The 19,684-nt window shown below is 39.7% G+C and overlaps 1 protein-coding gene across 5 annotated transcripts in view; it reads right to left on the reverse strand.

Moving 5' to 3' along the window:
* Positions 1–15,399, reverse strand: part of ACACA (acetyl-CoA carboxylase alpha) — a 222,571-nt gene extending 207,172 nt beyond the window's left edge. For 2 of the 5 annotated variants that reach the window (XM_072940297.1, XM_072940293.1), the window contains exon 1: positions 12,621–12,732. The gene's annotated coding sequence lies outside the window, so the exon portion shown is untranslated. Of the gene's footprint in view, positions 1–12,620; positions 12,746–12,810; positions 12,889–15,380 lie in introns of those variants that run through there. The other 3 variants (XM_072940295.1, XM_072940294.1, XM_072940296.1) reach the window with 3 other exon arrangements.
* Positions 15,400–19,684: the final 4,285 nt, after the last annotated feature.

The raw sequence follows: 19,684 nt of genomic DNA on the forward strand, positions 1-19,684 counted from the left end.
GAAGATGGTGGAATAGGAAGCACTAGGAATTTGTCTCCCTACCTAGACAATAACTGCACTGGCATAATCTGTCTGATATAAATATTTTGGAACTCTGGAATCTATTGAAAGCTTACAACTTCCAGGGGCCGACTTTGAAAGTTAGTTGTGGTTGATACTGGTCAATTTCATCTCTTGGCACAGTAGCATCTACCAATCCATCACCCCTAGCCAATGGCAGACCATTGTGTACATGTTCCTAGAGCACCTCACATACAGTTCGCAGGAGCCGGGGTAGGCAAAAACAACCACATCCTCCAAATACTGGGCATCTGTGCTCTGATGGCTGCTTCTGATTACAGAGGTGTGGACAAAGAGGCAGGCAGGCAGCCATAATTGTTGTACCTCCTCTAGTTGTTGTAAGTCCCTCCTCCTTCAGCTGAAGTGATGTCCAGGGAACTTAAAGGACAAGTGCCTTTTTATGTCCCCTTCATTTTGTTTTTTTCCCCTTTTGTAAACCAGATACTAAACACTAGTACATTCAAAAACTACTGCATATACAGGGAAATATTAGAATGTGACTGAGAACGCCCAGGGAAAGACTCAGAAAAGACTTGAGGAGACCTATGGTTTATACCTCAGGCTGACCTTCAGCACAGGGACGGCCCACAACAGTCAAGAAAAACAAAACTGACAATAAAAAAAAATCAAATTCTGGGAAGGAAGATAATGTGATCTCCAGAGTTATCACATTACTAGATTCAAATGTCCGGTTCTCAACAAAGGATACAAAGAAAGAGGCAAGTACAGCCCTTTCAAAGGAAAAAATTAAACCAACAAAAACTGTCCTTAAAAAATACCTGATGGCAAATATACTAGCCAAGTCAAAACGACTGTCTAAAAGATGCTCAAAGAACTAAAGGAAGATGGGGAGAAAAGAAAACAATGTCTGAATAAAATGGAAACATCAATACAGAGATAGAAAACCTAAAAAGAAATGAAAAAGAAATTCTGGAGATGAAAAGTACAATAAATGAAATGAAAAATTTGCTAAGAGATTCAAAGGCAGATACGAGCAAGCAGAAGAAATAATCTGCAACTTTAAGATGGGACACGGTAATCATCAGCTCTGAGGAACAGAAGGAAAAAAAGACTGAATAAAAGTGAGCAGAGAATAAGGGAGTTGTGGGGCACTGTCAAGCAGACCATTGTGAGAGTCTCAAAAAAGGAGAAAAGGACAAAAAGAATATTTGAAGAAATGATGTCTGAAAACCCCTAGTTTGAGGAAAGACATGAATATAAACATCAAAAAAGCTTAATGAATTCCAAGTGAGATGAGCTCAAAGAGACCCACACAGACACACATTATAATCAAACTTTCAAAAGTCAAAAGACAAAGAGAAAATCCTGAAAGCAGCGAGAGAAAGATAACTCATCACATACAAGAAACACTGTAAGACTAAGTAGATGTCTCATCAGAAACTTCAGAGGCCAGAAGGCAGTGGGCCAGTATTAGTTAAAGTGCTAAAAGAAAAAGCTGTCAACCAAGAATCCTATTTCTGGCAAAGCTGTCCTTTAAAGAAGAAGGAGAAATTAAGACATTGCCAGAGATGTAGTAACCTATAATGAAAAAGAATATGAAAACAAATATATGTATGTATATGTATGACTGAACTATTATGCTGTACACCAGAAATTAAGTCTCAATAGATCTAAAAAGATAGATGTCACACAAAGTATCTTCTCTGCCCTCAACAGGATGAATCTAGAAACTAACAACAGAAGGAAAACTAGAAAAAAATTGTGGAAATTAAACAACACACTTTTAAACAATCAATGGATCAAAAGAGAAGTCAGAAAGAAAATTAGAAAATATCTAAAAATGAAGGAAAACACAACATATCAAAACTCATAGGATGCAATGAAAGTAGAACTAAAGGGGGAACTTTAGCGCTATAAACATTTACATTAAAAAACAAGAAAAGTAAATCTTAGCAATGTTCTCCTAGGGTAGTCTACCCAGGCAATAGAAATAAAAGCAAAAATAAATAAATGGGACCTAATTAAACTTATAAGCTTTTGCACAGCAAAGGAAACCATAAATAAAACGAAAAGACAACCTACAGAATGGGAGAAAATATTTGCAAACTATAGGACTGACAAGGGCTTAATTTCCAGGATATATAAAAAGCTCATACAACTCAATAACAGAAAAACAAATAATCCAATCAAAAAATGGGCAGAAGTCTTTGGTGCAGACACTGTGGAAAACAGTGTGGAGATTCTTCAAAAGACTAGGAATAGACTTACCGTATGACCCAGGAATCCCACTCCTGGGCTTTTATCCAGAAGGACCCCTACTTCAGGATGACACCTGCACCCCAATGTTCATAGCAGCACTATTTACAATAGCAAAAACATGGAAACAGCCTAAATGTCCATCAACAGGCAACTGGATAAAGAAGATGTGGTATATTTATACAATGGAATACTACTCAGCCATAAAAACCGACAACATAATGCCATTTGCAGCAACATGGATGCTTCTGGAGAATGTCATTTTAAGTGAAGTAAGCCAGAAGGAGAAAGAAAAATACCATATGAGATTGCTCATATGTGGAATCTAAAAAACAAAAACAAAAACAAACAAACAAACAAAGCATAAATACAGGACAGAAATAGACTCATAGACAGAGAATACAGACTTATGGTTGCCAGGGGGGTGGAGGAGGGAAGGGATAGACTGGGATTTCAAAATTGTAGACTAGATAAACAAGATTATACTATATAGCACAGAGAATCACAAAGGAAAAAATTTGATAATGACTGTGTATATGTCCATGTATGACTGAAAAATTGTGCTGAACACTAGAATTTGACACAACATTGTAAAATGATTATAAATCAATAAAATTTTTTAAAAAATGGGCAGAAGACCTAAACAAACATTTCTCCAATAAAGACATACAAATGGCCAAAGGCACATGAAAAAAATGCTTAATATCACTAATTATCAGAGAAATGCAAATCAAAACTACAATGAGGTGTCACCTCATACCAGCCAGAATGCCCATCATCAAAAGTCCACAAATGATAAATGGTGGAGAGGATGTGAAAATGAAGAAAGGGAAATTTCCTACACTGTTGGTGTAGTTCGAATGTAGTTTGGCGCAGTCACTGTGGAAAACAGTATGGAGATTCCTTAAAAAACTTAAAATAGACCTACCCTATGATCCAGCAACTTGACTCCTGGGCATATACCCAGAGAAAACTCTTAACTAAAAAGATACATGCACCCCAATGTTCATAGCAGCACTATTTATAATAGCAAAGACATGGAAGCAACCTAAATGTCTATCAACAGATAACTGGATAAAAATGTTTTATATATATATATGTATGTATGTGTGTGTGTGTGTGTGTGTGTGTGTGTGTGTGTGTGTAATGAAATATTACTCAGCCATTAAAAAGAATGAAGTAATGCCATTTGCAGCAACATGGATTGATCTAGAGAAGAAAAAGAACAAACTAAACCCAAAGCCAGCAGAAGGAAGGAAATAAAAAAGATTAGAGGAGAGAGAAATGAAATAGAGATTAGAAAAACAATAGAGAAAAATCAATGAAACCAAAAGTTGGTTCTTTAACAAAACTGACAAACCTTTAACTAGACAGACTATGAAAATAAGAAGACTCAAATCACTAAAATCAGAAATGAAAGTGGGCACATTATTACTGATTCTACAGAAAGGAAAAGAATTGTAAGAGAGTACTATGAATAGCTGTATGTCAACAAGTTGGATAACTTAGATGAAATGGGCAAATTACTAGAAACACAAAACATATCAAGACTAAATCACAAAGAAAAAAATCTGAATAGACTTGTAACTAGTAAAGAGATCAGTAATCTCCCAGCAAAGAAAAGCCCTGAATCTGACAGCTTCCCTGGTCAATTCTATCAAACATTTAAAGAAGAACTAATATCAATTCTTCTTAAACTTTTCAAAAAAGTTGAAAAGTGAACACTTCCTAATTCATTCTATGAGTTATTCTGATACCAAAGCAAAGACATCATAAGGAAGGAAAAGTAAAGACTAATATTTCTTATGAACAACCTCAACAAAAAACTAGCAAACAGAATTCAGCAGTATATTAAACAGATTATACACCATGAGCATCTGGGACACAAAGATTCTGCTGGATTCCTAGAATACAATGATTCAACATACATAAATCCACCAATGTAATACACCACATCACCAGAATGAAGGAAAAAAACCCACATGATCATCTCAATTGATGCAAAAAAAGCATTTGACAAAATTTAATACACTTTCATGATAAAAAACACACTTAACAAACTAGAAGTAGAATGAAACTTCCTCACACAATAAAGGTCATATATAAAAATTCCACAGCAAACATCATATTCAATGGTGAAAGACAAAGCTTTCCTCTAAGATCATAAATACGGCAAGGATATTCACTTTTACAACTTCTATTCAACATAGAAGTTATAGTCAGAGCAACTAGGTAAGGGGGAAAAAAAGTAAAAGACATCCAAATTGGAAAGGAAGATGTAAAATTATGTTTGTAGGTGATATGATCTTACATGTAAAAATCTCTAAAGATTCTACACACACCAAAAAAAAAAAAATACAAAAAATTGTTAGCACTAATAAATACACTCAGCAAAGTGGCAGGATACAAAGTTGACACACAAAAATTAGTTGCATTTCTATATGCTAACAATGAACGATCTGAAAAGGAAATTATAAGAACAAGTCCATTTACAATAGCATCAAAAAGAATAAAATATGTAGGAATTAACTTATTTAACCAAGGAGGTGAAAGACTTGTACAATGAAAACTCTAAAACATTGCTGAAAGAAATTAAAGAAGACATAAATAAAAGGAAACACATGCCATGTTCATGGATTGGAAGACTTAATATTGTTAAAATGTCAATACTGTCCAATGTGATCTACAAATTCAATGTACTTTCTATCAAAAACCCAATGACATTTTTTGCAGAAACAGAAAAACTCATCCTAAAATTCATACAGAATCTCAAGGGATCCTGAATAGCCAAAAAAAAAAAAAAATCTTGAAAAACAACGAAATAGAGGAATCATACTTCCTGACTTCAAGACCCGCTACAAAGCTATAGTAATCAAAACCATGTGGTACTGGCATAAAGATAAACATAAAGACCAATGGAAAACAACAGAGATCCCAGAAATAACCCCTCATATATATGGTCAAATAATATTTGACAAGATGGCCAAGACCACTTAATGGGGAAAGGACTGTCTTTCCAAAAAAAGGTGCTATGAAAACTGGATCTCTCCCATATGCAAACAAATGAAGTTGGACACTTACCTAACACCATATACAAAAATTAACTTAAATGGATCAAGGGCCTAAATGTAAGACCTAAAACAACAAAACTCTTAGAAGAAAACATAGGACAAAATCTTCAAGACATCAGATTTGGCAAAGATTTCATAGATATGACACCAAGAGCACAGGTAACAAAAGAAAAAATAGACAAATTGGACTTTTTGAAAATTAAAAAAGAGCCTGCACATCAAAAGACACTATCAACAGAGTAAAAAGGCAACCCCAAGAGTGTGTGAAGATATTTAAAAATCATATATCTGATAAGGGATTAATATCCAAAATATAGAAAGAACCCCTAAAACTCAACAACAAAAAACACAATTTAAAAATGGGGAAAAGGATTTGAATAGACATTTCTCCCAAGAAGATATATGAAAAGCCAATAAGCACATCAATATGCTCAACATTACTAATCATTAGGGAAATACAAATCAAAACTACAATGGGATACCACTCCACAGTAATCAGGATGACTGCTATCAAAAAACCAGAAAACAAGCATTGGTAAGGATGTGGAGAAATCGGAACCTTTGGGGTACTATTGGTGGGAATGTAAATTGGTACAGCTGCTGTGGGAAACAGGATGGAGTTTCCTCAAAAAATTACAAATAGAATTATCATGTGCTCCAGCAATTCTACTTCTGGATATATACCCAAGAGAATTGAACAGAGGATCTCAAAGACATATTTGTATACCCATGTTCATAATAGCATTATTCATAATAGCCAAAATCTGGAAAAAACCCAAGCATGCATTGATGAATGAAAGCATAAGTAAAATGTGATATATACATACAATAAAATATTACTCAGCTCTAAAAAGCAATGTGCTACAACGTGAATAAACCTTAAGGACATTAAACTAGATGAAATAAGTCAGTCACAAAAAGGCAAATACTGTATGATTCTACTTGCATGAGGTACTTAGAATAGTGGAAATCATAGATAGAAAGTGGAATGGTGGTTGTTGGGGGCGGGGGAGGAAAAAATGGAAACTTATTGTTTAAAGGGTATAGAGGTTCAGTTTTAGAAAATGAAAAAAACTCTGGAGATGGACAGTAGTGATAGTTGCACAGCATTATGAATGTATTTAACACATTTAAATGGTTAAAATGGTAAATTTTTGTTACATATATTTTACCAAAACAAGAAAAATTGAAAAAAAATCACAGATTACATATTAATTACAAAAGGGAATCAGAATTTTTACAATGAAGAAATATGGGGGCACTATCATAACTAAGTATTCAAACCAAACATCACTAATAGTAGAACAAATAGACATTAGCTGCCTCCCTGTGTGATGCAGTTAGAAGTATATAGCATATTATGTATGTAGTATTTTTGACAACAATGGTTAACTTCAATCTTATAATGATGAAATTATCAGACAAACCCAGGCTGTAGGAAATTTGACAAGACAACTAACCTGGACTCTTTAAAAATGTCAATCAAAGATAAATGCTATGAAAGACAAAAAAATAGGGTGACTTCTACAGTAAAGAGACTAAATACTCTTGAGAGCCAAGTGTAATGAATGATTCTTTACTGGATCATTAATTAAAACACACACAGTTATAAAGGACATTACTGGAACAAGTGCAAAAACTTAAAATGTACTATATCTTAGTGCATGAATGTTAAATTAGGGGGATTTATAATGGTAAGTGGCTAAACAGGAGAATGTCCTAGTTCTTAGGAGAAACATGTAGAAATATTTAGGGTCAAGTGTCATGGGGTCTATAACTCACTTTGAAATGATTCAGGAAAAAAAATATGTGTGTGTATACACACATATATGTATACATACATATACCCATATATGAGAGAGAGAAAGCAAATGTGACAAAATGTTAAAATTGGTGAATCCAGGCCAAGGGTACAGTAGTGTTTATTTCTCTATTCTTTGTAGGCTTAAAATTTCCCCAAATAAAACGTTGGAAAAATATTACCTCCCATGCCTTCTTTCTCAGGATGCGCCTGGAGAATATTCTCCACTAAAATGAGGGAAGAAACCAGTAACAGAGAAAACATGGGAAATAATCTCTTCACAGCAGAAGTGAAATAAAGAGAACCCCCAGAATGACGGTGAAGAGCGAGCCCAGGATGACAGACAGCAGGTGCTGGATGTAGAAGGCTGGCAGCTTAGGTTGGAGCCAGTCAGAAGAGTCTAAGGGAGAGTTGACAGAAGGTAGCAATGAACAGAATAGCTGATCATCTCAACCTTCTCAGAGACTTAGAAAACTGGTGAAGAGTGAAGTTGAATGAGTGAAGGACAGGCACATAGAGAACAAAGAAAAAAAAAAAATCAAGACCTTATTAACTCCAAGGAAAGAGTTGTGCAGCACAGAAATCACAGGACATTACGCAACAAAATTACGTATAGCAGTTACCATTCATAATACTGTAAAGACTGAATACTGATAAAACCAAAGTTACAGTATAACTTGACTGGGTAGTTGGTTGTGGGGGATGGGAAAGGCAAACAGTGGAGGGCGAGAAGAGGCAAAAGAGCCAAATCCTCATCTTCCACAGTAGGAGACCGATGGGTAGTACCTAAAAATGAAAAATCAAGGGGGAAGGGTATAGCTCAAGTGGAAGAGCACATGTTTAGCATGCACGAGATCCTGGGTTCAATCCCCAGTATCGCCTCTAAAAATAAATAAATAAACCTAACTACCTACCCCCACCAAAAAAAAGAGTAGCCCCCGAAAAAGAATGAAAAATGAAAAATCAAGATGTAAGAAGACCATAGACAAAGGGGTATGGATAACAAATACATTAGCTGAAACAAATGAAAGCAGGGGCTGAAGACTGCTGTTTTATTGTAGCAAACTTTGTAGAACAATATCACTTTGGAACCATGTGCAGGTATAACTTTGATGAAAATAAAAATGTAAACAGTTCATCCCTTAATGTTAAGAGAAGAAACCAAAGATGAAGAATGGTGTTAAATTATGCATAATTTGTATTAAAAAATTGGCAGAGTGGGAGAATACACCTGTTTGAATATGAATAAAACCTCTGGCAATTATTAAGAAATCATTCACTTTTAATTTAAATTAACATATATGATAATTACCATTAAGAAATTATAATAAAAAATGAATAAGGCTGCTTGTCTCTGGTAAGGGGAACTGGGCTGGCTGCAAGACAAAGTTAGGACAGAGAATGTCAACTGTACACACTTTTGTACATTTAAAATTTTGAACTATGTGAACTTATCACTTATGTATTAGCAACTGAAAATTTTAGATAAGTGTAATAAAAAGCTTTGCCCAATTAGTTCCATGCCACCACTCTGATCCTTTATCTCATACCTGCCTGAGCATTTAAGTAGAAAACTGGCATGTCATTCACTTAGAAAATGAAAATTAATGTGTTACTGTGTAATTGACTCTATCATAATAGTGAAGCTGGGCAAGTTATTATCTCTTTCAACTGTTCTAAATTCTACCACCTCAGCACCTTACAATGCTATGTAGGTTGAGTGTTTTATAGGAACTGAAATGAATATATCTGAGTCACAATTCTAGGAGATACAAATCATGTGTTGATTTCAAACAGTAGCCCATTGAAACATTTAGAGGCCTCCAGGCAAAAAGCCATTTTGTGAATTCAAAAAGCTCTGGGATTATGAACCAATTCCTCCTCATAATCTTATTTCACAGAATAGCATTTAGAAAAAGCTGATGGCCTAATGCAGGTGTGTCAGCTACATTCCAAACAATATTAAGGATAAGAACAATTTCTTCCTTGAAGAAACACTGCTTGATTTTTTTTTCCCTCCAAGTCCTCTGGATGTGTTAAGGCATCGTATTCTACATTACCTGGCAGAGATGTGGAGCTGAAGAAATTTATAAGTTAAAGCAGAAATTCCTCATCCTCTTGGAGCTACAACACCTTATAGGTTTTAGGGAGACAGTTTTAAGTTGAAAATAATGAACAACTCTCAATTAGTTGCCCAGTCATACGCTACGTCAGATGATGAACTACCTGTAGTCAGAAGTTTTCAAAAGGTGTATCAGATAAAATATTTTCATACTAAGAATAAAACTGGACTATAAAATTCCTAAGGTACATTCTAATACTCAAAGTTCTATTCAGTTTTTGGATTTTTATAAGATAAAATCAAAGGGAAATTGAACAGCTTGCCTTGCCAGGCCCAGGAATACCACTAAAAGCAGAAGTTCAAAACACCAACAACCCAGCTATTTATCCCCTTGGTGCCAATTTACTGAGATTACTCCTAGTAAACTTAAAAACTAATCAAGCTCCTATGAACCTACTACTGCCCCAACCTGGATGTGTGTAAATACAGACATATACATGTGTGCCAACTTATCCAACGCAGGACAGATTTGAAAGCTGTCTATAAAAACAGATGGTAATTTTTAGGAACTTCATTACTGAGTATACTCTCTATTTCTATCACAGGACATAGCCAAATATTCATAAATGAAACCTTACACTTCCTGAAACAAATTCTCCAAAACTGAGTCTGCCTTTCAAACTTAACTCCATTAATTCACTCAGAATTTTCAGTGTGCTATCATTTCCAAAAATGAAAATCATTTATACAAATAGCTTATTCCATCTGGGATGATCACTTTATAACTAGTAGTGCTGTGCAGTTTCAACTCCTGATGTCATGTGATGGTAAATATTACCGTGGTTCCTGACATAAAGGACAGTGAGTGCAGCAAGCTGAAAGGATGGAATGAGCCTAAGTTCCAAATAGCATCATTAGAAGGCCAGACCAACTGGGACCACCAACCTGTGGGTAAGGCACTAACATCCCGTGTTGCTGAAGCCTCTTTTCAGTTCCTTTTTTAACCATCCTGAGGCTATAGACTAAACTGCTTTATGGTAACTTGAATAAATAACAAATTGGTAAGTGAACTGATTCATTAGAGTATACACAGTAAGACTGACTTAAACTCTCACAAGAACCTATGCCCTACCACTCAGATTCATATTCCTTGTGTAAGTGTAAGGGCCTTGTGACACTTTTGTCATAGTTTCCTCTATTTAATATCATCTTCACATAGCCCATTAGATCCCAGTAATGGATACTCACTAAGTTTTAAAATTACTAGTTAAGCAATTACAAAAACACTAGTTAAGCAATAATCTGTTAAAGTGGAAGATCAATGGAGGCTTCCTTTAAAAATGTTACTCACCTCAACAGTTATAGAAATTTTTGTAGCCAATGATTCTGTGATGTTCATTCACTTCTTTATAATCTCACTGTTTTAGGGGTTTGGAAAGATGCTTGAGGCATATCTCCTATTATTATTTATCTCTAAGAACATCTTAGATAATGATATAGAAACCTTTTTTCTGAATTGTAAAAAGTCTCCTCCAATTAAATATAGTAAATTCCAATGTGTTATTCCAATAATTTTTAATTTACTGCTTTCCTCAACCAAGACTTTCAGGATATTAACTATCAAAAAAAACCTTTTTTTAAGAAAAACACTAGCTCCAGACCTGTTAAATCAGTCTGTGTGACAGGTAAAAAAATTTCCTAGTAAAAGGAAATAGAGTATCACACAGAGATTTACACCTGAACACTTCCACAGCACTTTAAAGAGGTCACGTGAGACAGTTCAAAGGCTGGCTTTCACAATGCCAATTCTTTCACATAACCTAGTCATTAGATGAATTGTAAGATTAAGCCAAATGTCACCATTTCTCAACCTTTCCTCCCACTTTAAAAACAGTTAAACCTTATGCTAGATGTATTTCTCTCCCCACTGAGAGCTCTAAACAAAACTTCTGTAACACAAATAAGGTGGCTTCATAAATTAATACTTTGCCTTTGACATCTTTCATATATCACTTTACAATGTTTGTTAATTAAACTTGGATTCGAAATAGTCCTGTTATTAGAAATGAGGAAACCGAGGCAAGATAAATGGGAGGAGTTGCTACTTTGTAGCAAGCAGGCATCTGTCTGGACACTGCAACTACTGTCCTGCTCTATTAGACCACAGGGCTTCTCTTAAAAATGCCTATCAAACAGGCAGCGCAGAAATCCTCCTCACAGACATCCAAGGCATCCCCACCAAGAAGCAAGAGACAAAAACAGGGAATTCTTACCCGCCGCCCCCCGACCCCACGCAAGAAGAAACCATGTAACCAAAGTAAGTATGCTTTTCAGTCTGCACTATGGAGCTGGAAAAAAAATGAATGAAAAGAGTCAAGGGGAACCAACTTCTGAGACTGAAGACCAGGTTATTAGGTTTATTCCACACACTGGGAAATTACTAAAACATTGCTTAAGTAGAAATGGAATCAGGAAGTCCTGATTTCAGTCATAATCTTTTGATTTCAGTCATAAACCCCCCCACACCCAAAAAAATACATGAAATTAAATTATTTCCTCTACCTGGGCAGTTATATTTTTATTTGCTTCTATAACACCCATAAGGCCTACTTGGAGTCCCTGATATTTACAGCTGATTCCAAGGGTCCACTAGCGTCCACTTTCCCACGCCCAAATCAAAAATTATGTTGGCGCTGATCTGGGCAGGGTCTTCAGGCACGTTTTCCTCTGAAATCATTACCCTCACATCACCTTGCTACGTCCTGTCTCCAACAGCTTCCCTTGATCAGCATGGGAAACGTGAAGGAGTAAGAGCCAGCATGCACATTTACTACGTTCCTCACAGAAAATATAAAAGCCTGGGAGCAGGAACTGGCAAGGGACAACTCGCCTGGCCCTGGCTCCCACCACGATACAAAGACACAGTGCTACAGAAGGCCGGGTCTCTGCACCCCACACCTCACTCTGCAAGAGAGGCAGATTTTCAGTGCAAATGGACCCAACCCTCAACATCCCCCTCGCACGTGGGTCTTCTCCCTCTCCCTAGCGCAGGGACCCATTGGAGAGAGGGGTCTGTAAGGGATCAGACCACCTCGGGACTGGGGCGGGAGAGTGGGGGACGAGCCCCAGGCAGACACACCAGCCCCTTCCTAGAGGCCCTGAGCTGTACGCCTCCCAGTTTCGGGGACTGAGTTCCCATGCCGGGAGACCCCAGGCCCCTCCGCGTCCCTCCAGGGGAACTCAAGGCTGCGGGGAGCTCTCGGCTGCCAGGTACGGGGTCCGGACGGGATGGAGCCCCGGCCGCGTGCGGGCGGAAGATGGGAGGCGGCCCCCTGCTGCCGCCGCCCCTCCCTGGGCCACAGCCTCCCCTCGTCCGGGATCGCAGGTTCCGGGGCGGCCCTCCCCTCACCTCAAGACGGCAGCGTCCGCAGTCCGGCGGTCCCGGAGACCCTGCGCGGAGGCGGTACTGGGCGGTAGGAGACGCCGGCAGCTCCGGCGATGGCTGACAGGCGCGCGGCACCAGGCCGGCCCGGCACACAGGGAGGGGCGGGGCTTCACGGCGTCGGCCCCGCCCCGCCCCGCCCCGCCCCCGCTCTCACCTCAGCCGGCGAGCTCCATGAGGTGACTACGTCCGGGGTTACTCCAGGCCGTTGACCTCCGACCCCGCTCCCCGCTGCGGCGCGGTCTGGCCCGCGGTGTGGCCAGGCGCGGGCCTCGAGGGCCGGACGACAGCCAATGGGAGGGCGGGGCGGGGCGGGGCGACGTGAGGCGATGCGGATGGTCCGAGCGCCGCTCTGCCATTCGGGGCCGAGCGGCTAGAGGGCGGGCGGGTCCCGGGAGGCCGCGGGCCCTTTCTCCGGGGGCGGTGCAGGGCCGGCGGGCCGGCTCCCCCTCCCGGCGGACAGGGGAACGGGGGAGTGGCCCCACACGCACCTCCCATCGGAGAGACAGGCGCCCGGGCCGCGGAAAGTGAGGGGCTGGGCCCAGCCGCCTGCGGCCCGGGAAGGGAGCCCCGAACTGAGCAGGACTGAGTGGGGCCGGCGGTGTGCGGGCCCAGTGAGGACCTTACCGTGTTCTGTCCTAACGCCCCAAAGAGGTGGATGTTGCGTCCACGAGTTGCCCAGGATCACACAGGCTGGTTTCCAAGTTAGTGCAGGCTAACTAACCCCTGTTCTGGGACCACATGGCCAGCCTCGCTTGGCTCACCCACCCCAAAGGAGTCTGAGGTGCTGGATCCTGGAGCACAGAGGGGACGCCCCCATGAAGGAAGCTCAGTAAGAAGGGCCGTGTGCCAAAGAACAGGCTTCTCTTCCTGCCCCGAGCAGGGAAAACAGATGGCAGTAAATTCCTGACTTCTCCCAGTGGGCGTGGCTGCCACTCTCCACTGTGGTTACACCTAGACTTTGACAAGAAGCCAACCAATTTCTTCAGTTCGGCCAGTTATTTTATAACAAGAGTTTCATGGTAGCTGTGTGTTGAAGATTAAAAGTAACTGGAAAGAGTCCCAACATGTAATACCACTACTGTTGGGCGAGAGAGAAAGAAAATTGCACTTCAGAATAATGAGTGAGTCGAACCCCTTCCAACCCCGCCCAGAGTGCTTTCCGGATCCTTACACAAGTTTGTGGTAAAGGCCAAGAGAGGAACAGAGGCAGGTGGGAAAAAGTTCTATGCCAGAGGGCAAAAAGTCAATAGGGAAGAAGTGCACACCTGAGGTAAGAAGTTCTTGGGCTGAAGCAGAAGCAGGAAGACGGGAAGATTGGTCAACAGGGAAGAGTGTTCATCTAGGAGCCCTCATCAAACCGCGAGGTGGTGGCTTCTCCAAGAGTTTACCGACCTACTTTAAAATAATAGGGACTGAAAACAGACATTTAGAAAGAAGATGTGAGGGGAGGGTACAGCTCAAGTAGCAGAGCACATGCTTAGCATGCACAGGGTCCTGGGTTCAATTCCCAGTGCCTTCTCTTAAAATAAATAAACCTAATTACCCCCCCAAAAAACCCTAAAAGATTAATTAATTAATTAATTAATTAATTAATTAAAATACAACAAAAGACAACTAGGTGGTTCCATCGGAAATCCACTTTGCAAAAAAAACAATTTTTAAAAAAAGAAGATGTGGACTTCACGGAGCAGTGAGCCATATTTCACAGTAACTACCATTAGATACATCTGTCAGTGGAACAGTTGAACCAAGAAGGAAATCAAAACATAAAGATAATTGAGAACAACTTCACAGTTTAACAAGATGTTTAACTTGACTGACTGGAAAAAAAAAGGCCTGGGAAGAGGGAATCTGCTTCTCCCTAATAGTGCACTACGAAACTGGTATAAAGGTAGTAACTTTGGAAGGAACTAAAAATCTTGAGGTTGCCCTTTTTATTTTTTATCTACATTTTCTAATTCCTATTACTTATATTAGGTTCTTTCTTAGTGATGTTGCTGTTTATCAGCCTTAGGAGCACTGCAAAACCAAAAACTGTCCTTATGTGATATTCAGCAAGCCCTTACATGTCCTGCTTTTGACCTCATTGAACACTTGAAGTAACTGGGCTCTTTAAAGAACTAACTAGCCAAGGAAAGGCCTAAAGAAAGAACTACAGTGAAAGAAAATGAAGGATAAGTTAGGATACAACAAGACCACTTACGTAGGATATACTAATCTAATTATTATCATCAAATGTGAAGACAGCCTGGCAGAAAGCTATGTCTTTAAGACAATACACCTGGAATTTCAACAGCTCCAAGCATCCTTTTGTTTGGTGCATGTCACAACCTGCGCAACGCTACTACATGCTCTTTTGAGTTGTTCCACGAATTCTTGCCACACAAGCTTAAGAAGTGGAGAAGGAGAGCTAAAGGGTGGAGAGAACTTACTATACAAGTCAAACAGGTGTAGGAGAAGGGAGTCAGTAATACATCTCTAGAAGCTGAAACTAGATGGCTGTAATGGGCTGAATTGTGTTCTAAAATTTATACATTGAAGCCCAAGCCCCAGACCTCAGAATGTGAGTATATTAGAATCTTTAAAGAGGAAATAAAAGTAAAATGAGGTCATTAGGTAGGCCCTAGTTCCAAATGACTGGTGTCCTTATAAGAAGAGGAGATTATGACACAGACACACATGAAAGGAAGACAACCTGTGAATCACAATTGATGAAGCACTTACCAGAATTGTGGCTGTTAGGCTGGAGAAGATGACTGTGTACAAGCCAAAGAGACAAGCCTCAGAAGAATGACACCTTAATCTTGGACTTACGGCCGCTAGAACTGTGAAGAAATAAATGTCTATTGTTTAAGCCACGCAGTCTGTGCTCCCCTACTCCAGTGGCCCAAGAAAACGAATGCGAGGTCCCACATATCAAATGGGTTCCAGGTTTTTCAAGATGATTATATAAAGGTACTAGGGATTTTTTCCCCCAAAGCATTCTACCTACCTTCCAGCCTTAAAGATGGTCTCTCACCCTACTGTGGGGAAAAATAAGGAAAGTCTGAGGGGGGTCCCTGTCTTTAAGATAATTACAGTCTAGCTGAGAAGACAAAACTAAGCACCAAAAATAGTGTCTACATCTTACTCCTTAAATGATAACCATGTAAGTCTTAGGAGAGGATAAATTCTCAAAAATGAGTAAGCCCAGAAATACATAAACAGTATGTATGTCACTGTCCAGGACATTTTGGCACTTCATTGTCAATTCTAGTTTATGATAGTGTTTCTCAGAGTATGTCCCACTGACCACCTGCTTGTTTAAAATACAGACTCCCAGAGTGGGGAGGGTATAGCTCAGTGGTAGAGTGCATGCCTAGCATGCATAAGGCCCTGGGTTCAATCCTCAGTACCTCCATTTGAAATAAATAAATAAACTTAATTATCTCCCCTCCCCCACCAAAAAAATACTTATTAAAAAAATAATAATACAGGTTCCCAGCCCCACTGCAGACTTTTTTTTTAAAGCAGTAATTATTTACCCTGAAGTTTAAGAACAATAGTTTAGGATTTATCATTGTTCCCCCCTTTGCCGCCAGTGTCTCTGTTAAAGAGCAATGCGTCCTACACCTGCATTTCCTATGCAGGAAAGTCCATCAGATCAGGCCTAAGTTGAACTAAGGGAGGAAAGAAAGTACCTTAATAGAAAATGGACCCATGAAGAGCACCCTGTCCTGGTGGCTGTCTGGCCATGGATCCAAATTCCTTAAGTGACAAAGTCAGTGATCAACCTTTGGGACAGAGGATAGAGGATATACTGGGATGTTATTTCTCACAGGCCCCCACTATATAACATATTTTCGAATCTGGTTTCTAGTCCTTGCCATGCTTATTCTTACCTTTTCTTATGCTGGCAAACTTCTTCTTCCTCCTTCCTAATTTTCTGAATTTTTCTAGTCCTTGGGAGTCCTATTTTCTCTAAGAATCTCTTTTATTTCTCCAGGTTCTCCTGATTTATCTTTCCTCTGAATTCTTGTAGCAATCTGGCCACCACCACGTGGTTCAGCTGTGAAGTTATTTATTAGGCGAAAAGTTTGTGTGTGTGTATGTGTGTGTGTTTGTTGGTTTTAGCTCTCCCCGGCTAAATTTTCATAATCGTAAAAGTGGAGAGTATTTCTTATAGTTTGGTCCTCCCCTCGATAGCTAGGTCGAGATATTAGTAAAGGCTTCCTTGACTGAAATAAAGACCAGCTCTGTACTTCTCACTGTGCTCCAGACACTTGCTTGTCCGTTTCCACGTCGCTTCTGGGAGGCAAATCCTCCAGTAGGATACTTAGCTGCTTTACAGATGGACAGACTTCATCAAGAAAGTGCCTTGACCAGAACTGAGGCTTCAGTCATGAGATAAGGGAAAAAGACATGAAGGCTGTGTTCTTTTGCTCTGCTCCACCATTCAGGTTTGTCCAGTTAAGAGCCTGAGGGAACTTCACACAACAAGGTCAGAAAATGTCCTCAGGGAGGCCACTTTATAAGTCTGGTCCTGATGATGAAAGGTAGGATTTCACAATGAAGGACAGTGTTCATGGGGGAAGGAACTCCCCACAATGTTTTCACATGGACACTTGGGTTTTCACAAGGCATTTCAGCTCTCCCTCCCTCCTTGTTAACCAATCCCAGACACTTCCAGTCTCTATCTGTACAATCTGTAACTGGCAGTCACCAAAGCTTAGCTGCTTCTTACATGACACCTCCAGTATCTTTTTTTTTTTTAATCCCTTTCTAAGTCCTATATACCTCACAACTACAAACCTAGAGAAAGTTTAAAGGCACTTTATATATGAAGGTGCGAAAGTGGACAAGATGACTTGTTCAGGCCTTGTCCACTCCTGGGATTCTGACATTTCATATTGCCCAGCTTTACAATCTTCTCCTCTCCTGCAAGCCCATCAGTGCTCCTGGAGATCACTCCCTTCCCCTGCCCTCACCCTCCCTTCAGGCTTCTCCAGCCTTTCTCCCAGGTCTGACTCTGCTTTTTCCTGCTACATGTTTAGGCCTCCCCTGTCTACCCCAAACAAACATCCTCACTCTCCACTGCTATTATTATATATGAAACACAGTAAATAATAAAATACAACACTAATAATTTTTGTAGAGTCTTTACTTTTAAGGAAAACTGAGCCACTGCTCAACTTCTTCTCATCTTTTTCATTCCTTCAGTTTTAAGGTTCTCCTATATCATAACTTGGACCAGAAGATTTCAGTGTCCCTGGCTTTTTAAATCTCACCTCTGGTTAAAATGCTAGACTAGCAGGTAGAAAGCTATCTCCTCAGCACAAGTCTTACCAGTGGCCCTGCTGTGCTGATGTGCCCCAATTTCTTTATGAACACGAAAAGGAAGAAGAAAGGATAGAGGAAACCAAAGAAATGAATGAAAATAAAATACAATTTAAATCACTGAATGAGGTAGTCATCTCAATTGACTAGCACAGTTCTGCGGGTGAATACAGCACGCAGACCCAAGAAGAAGTGGGTCTTGGTGTTGGCGATCTTAGCCAACAGAGCAGCAGGGGCATTGCCTTCTCTAGCTTCTGCACTGTGGAGAGCTTGAGCTCTTTAATCGGGTAGACCAGGCTCTAAATCCTGGCTCTGTCACTAATAAGCTCCAGGACCTTGAGCAAATGACCCCCTTTCTGAGCCTCAGTTTTCTTCTCAACAAAACTGAAATACAATACCTACCTTGTAAGGTTGTGTTTTGGATTAGATGTGATAACCAAAATGTTGAGTTTCGAACACAAAACCTGGAATATGGTAGACACACTGAAAATATTACTTCCCCTTTTCTCTCTGTGCCTCTTTCTGTTTCCCACTAGTGCTCCATATAAGAATGAAATATCCTCTGTATACTCCCTTGATTCAGCAATGATTTACGTTATTAAACTCACCACCCCATCCCACTCCGAGCAACAGTCCCAGGGTAACAGAGCATGTGATCTGGGACCTAGGGTTAGTTTGAATCCTTTACCCTTACTTGGGAGGGAGCAAGTAAACAGGAGAAGTGGCTGTGGCCTGAGCATCTGAGAACCAATCAGAGGGTTGGCACTGCGAGGGTTTGCCCGGCCCTGCTCAGTCCCTTGGTTGTACCACGTTGAAAAGGCAACTTGGCCCCTTTGGGACAACAGGAACTTTCATCTCCTGCAGATGGGAGTGTAAATGGGGACAGCCTGTTAGAAAACAGCTTGGCGTTAATCAGTGAAGCTGAATATACCCTGCATACCCTGCAACCCAGCTCCCACCTCTGGATTTATACCCTGGAAGAACTTCCACATGTGCCCCAGGAGCATTGTTCATTACGGGCCCAAACTTGAAACAATCTAGTGTCTCTCAGCAGTAGAATGGATATAGTAATACAATGAAATATTATAAAACAGTGAGAATGAACAAACTATTACTATGTGAAACAGCATGGATGAATTTTACAGACATAATGTTGAGCAAAAACAAGCCAGGCACAAAAGAATGTGTTTCCTGTTACATAAAGTTCAAAAATAGGCAAAACTCATTTGTGGTGGTAAAAATCTGGGTACTACTTACTCCTGACTGTGGGAAGTGACTAGGAGATGATGTAAAGAGAGATGCATCCACTTTGTGTTACATGTAATAAAAAATTCACTTTAAAATTCATTTATATAAGTTCAAGAGCAGATAGAATTTTAAAAATTGTTTTTAGTGATAACATGTACAGATAGTTCACTGTCTTTAAAGGCATGGGAAAAAAGCATTAATAGAAATTCAATTGTAAAATATCACATTCTCCCCCTAAGAGATTACATAAATCCTTCTCTCATTCTCTATGTATATCACTTCCTTTTTCTCTGGCTGCAACTAAACGTATAGACTTGAGAAAATAAAAATAAATAAAAATCAAAAGCATGGGAAAATAAGAATTGGGAGAAGGGAAAGGAATGTGACCAAAGGGATAGACATATAAAGAGCTTCTAAGATCTTGGCAATGCTCAGTTCCTTACTTTGGGTGATAATTACATGAT

This window comes from Vicugna pacos, chromosome 16, assembly GCF_048564905.1.
Source record: "Vicugna pacos chromosome 16, VicPac4, whole genome shotgun sequence".
NCBI lineage: Eukaryota > Metazoa > Chordata > Mammalia > Artiodactyla > Camelidae > Vicugna > Vicugna pacos.